We start from the raw sequence: 3,702 nt of genomic DNA, 5'->3' as shown, positions 1-3,702 counted from the left end.
AACCCCGGAAAGGGAAATCAGGCGGCGCTGTCATAGCGGCTCCGAGCTAGGGCGGGCGCCGGCGCAAGGTTGTGGAAAGAGGAACATGCGCATAAAGGTCTGTGCCTGGTGGCAGCTAGTATGGAGTGTTCCATTCTTGCAGTTGGGGACAGCATGGTCTGCACACTGAACCTGTAGAACTGCGGGCCGCGTCGCGTCATGTAATGGCTAGCGTTTATAGAGTGCTTATCCGTCCCAAGCATTGAGTAAGTGCTCACAGGCGTCATTTGTTCCAACAACTACCTGATGTGGCCGTTCCCGTTTTAAAGCAGGAGAAACTTAGTCTCAGAGAAGTTAAATATCTTGACTAACATGTCAGGCACAGCACTTTCCAGGCAGAGCTGGGATTTGAATTTGGATGATGTGACCAGAATTCTCGCTGTTAATATCCAAGTTAGTGTTGCTCAAGTAAGTCCCTGAGTTACATACAGTAGTCTTCTTCCGCCCGCCCCTCCTCCTACACCCGCACACTTATTCGTGGTTTTGTTTTCCACTCTTTTAGTTATCCTTGGCCGACGCTGGTCTGACAACATTATATTAAAAATTCCGGAAATAAACAATAAGTTTTAAATTGCACTCTTTTCTGAGTAGCAACTTGTGCTATCCTGCTCCGACTTGCCCAGGATATGAATCATTCCTTTGTCCAAGGTAACCACACACTACATACAATCATGAGACATTTTGAGAGAGACCACATTCACATAATTTTTGTTACAGTATATTGTTATATATATATTAAAATATGTTTTTATTGATTTTAGAGAGAGAAAAGGAGAGAGAAGAACATTTATGAGAAAGATACATTGATCTTTTGCCTCTTGCACCCTCCCCTACTGGGGAGCGAGCCTGAAACCCTGGTATGTGCCCTGACTGGGTATGTGTCCTGACCTGGAATGGAACTGATGACCTCATGGTGCATGGGAGGATGCACCAATGCACACCAGCCAAGGTATATTATTATATTTTATTATTGCTTATTGCTAATCTCTTACTATGCCTAATTAAAAAATTAAACTTTATCAAGGTATATATGCATTGGAAAATATATAGTATATGTAGGATTTGGTGCTGTCTGTGGTTTCAGGCAAATACTGGGGTCTTGGGACATATCCTCCGCAGAAAAGGGGGTACTACTATATCGCCTTCACTATCTTTGCCCAATTGTGCTATTATTTAATATACTTTTAAAAAATATATATTTTATTGATATTTTACAGAGAGGAAGGGAGAGGGATAGAGAGCTAGAAACATCGATCAGCTGCCTCCTCCACACCTCCCATTGGGGATGTGCCCGCAACCAATGTACATGCCCTTGACCGGAATCGAACCCGGGACCCTTCAGTCCCCAGGCCAACACTCTATTCACTGAGCCAAACCAGTTTCGGCTATTTAATATACTTTTTAATATATATATATATATATATATATATATATATATATATTTTTTTTTTAATTTAATAAATCTTTATTGTTCAGATTATTACAATTGTTCCTCTTTTTTCCTTCCATAGCTCCCCTCCCCTCCACTCGGTTCCCACCCCACCCTCTACCCTTACCTCCCCCCCCACTGTCCTCATCCATAGGTGTACCACCTTTGTCCAGTCTCTTCCCGCACCCCCCACACTCCTTTCCCCCTGAGAATTGTCAGTCCACTCCCTTTCTATGCCCCTGATTCTATTATATTCACCAGTTTATTCTGTTCATCAGATTTTTTATTCACTTGATTTTTAGATTCACTTGTTGATAGACATGTATTTGTTGTTCATAATTTTTATCTTTACCTTTTTCTTCTTCTTCCTCTTCTTAAAGAATACCTTTCAGCATTTCATATAATACTGGTTTGGTGGTGATGAACTCCTTTAGCTTTTTCTTATCTGTGAAGCTCTTTATCTGCCCTTCAATTCTGAATGATAACTTTGCTGGGTAGAGTAATCTTGGTTGTAGGTTCTTGCTATTCATCACTTTGAATATTTCTTGCCACTCCCATCTGGCCTGCATAGTTTCTGTTGAGAAATCAGCTGACAGTCATATGGGTACTCCCTTGTAGGTAATTAACTGTTTTTCTCTTGCTGCTTTTAATATTCTCTCTTTGTCTTTTGCTCTTGGCATTTTAATTATGATGTGTCTTGGTGTGGTCCTCTTTGGATTCCTTTTGTTTGGGGTTCTGTGCGCTTCCTGGACTTGTAAGTCTATTTCTTTCACCAGGTGGGGGAAGTTTTCAGTCATTATTTCTTCAAATAGGTTTTCAGTATCTTGCTCTTTCTCTCTCTTCTTCTGGCACCCCCATAATTCTGATGTTGGTACGCTTGAAGTTGTCTCAGAGGCTCCTTACACTATCTTCATATTTTTGGATTCTTTTTTCTTTTTGCTTTTCCGGTTGAGTGTTTTTTGCTTCTTTGTATTTCAAATCTTTGACTTGATTCTTGCATTCCTCTAGTCTGCTGTTAGGTCTCTGTATAATATTTTTTATTTCAGTCAGTGTATGTTTAATTTCTATTTGGTCCTTTTTCATATCCTCAAGGGTCTCGCTAAATTTATCGGCCTTTTCTAGGAAATTCTCAAAAAACCTTATAACCGTGGTTTTGAACTCTATATCCAGTCATTTGCTCTCCATTTCTCGTTTGTGATCTGTTTCTTTGTCTCCGCATTTTCACTGCTTCCCTGAGTTGGTAGAGTGGCTTTGTGTGCTAGGTGTCCTATATGGCCCAGTGGCTCAGCCTCCCGTTACCTGAGGTGGACACTCTTGGTGCACCCCTTTGTGGACTGTGTGTACAGCCTTGTTGTAGTTAAGTTTTGATTGTTGTTGGTATCACTGGGAGGAATTGACCTCCAGGCCAACTGGCTGTGGGGATCAGCTGTGTTTATGCCGGGAGAACTTCTGTGCTGGAGACACCCTTATGAAACAAGACTTGCAAAATTGCAAAAGCCTCTGTGCTCAGCTTGGATGGGACGGAGTCTCAGGGCTGAGCAGACAGCCTTGGCTTCCCGTCAGCCCTGCCCTATGAAGCCCCTGTGTCTCAGTGTCCTGTGGTAATTGCTGCTAGCACCTCTGAGAGAAAGCCGCCCTCGAGTTTCGCCCGCTGCCAGACAGTCCAGCTTCTCCCCCAATGAATCTGGATTCCCAGATTCTCACCCGGAACTGGAGTTCAGCGCAGTTGGGAGCTTCCATCTTCCTCCCGCTAGAGAAAGCCAGCTGCACAGTCAGCAGTTAGTCCTCTCTGCATGCACTCGTGCGTGCGCCTCCAGACCTCTGTCTTTCGCGGCTCCCCCGAGTTTCCGTGTGCTCCTCTCTTTTTCCGACAGTCCAGACTCCCCCTGTATGAGTCTGGGACTGCAGGGTCTCACCTGGAACTGGGGTTCAGTGCAGTCGGAACTGAGCTTCAGTGCAGTTGGGAGCTTCCGTCTCTCTCCCGCTAGAGAAAGCTAGCCAGGCACTCAGCCGCCCGTCCTCTCCACGCGCGTCTCTGTACCTCAGCCTTTTGCAGCTCCTCTGTGTCTCCGTGTCCCCTTCTCTTTCCTTCTAGTTGTAGAATTTCCACTCAGCCAGCTTTCCTTTGGTTCTGGATGATGTTCGTTCTGTCTTTTATCTGTAGTTTTGAAATTGTGCGAGGCAGCAGTTTAGGTGTTCATCTATGCCACCATCTTGGTTTTTTTAAAATATAT

Source organism: Plecotus auritus (genome assembly GCF_963455305.1).
Source record: "Plecotus auritus genome assembly, chromosome: 6".
NCBI lineage: Eukaryota > Metazoa > Chordata > Mammalia > Chiroptera > Vespertilionidae > Plecotus > Plecotus auritus.
This window is presented reverse-complemented; position numbering follows the sequence as displayed.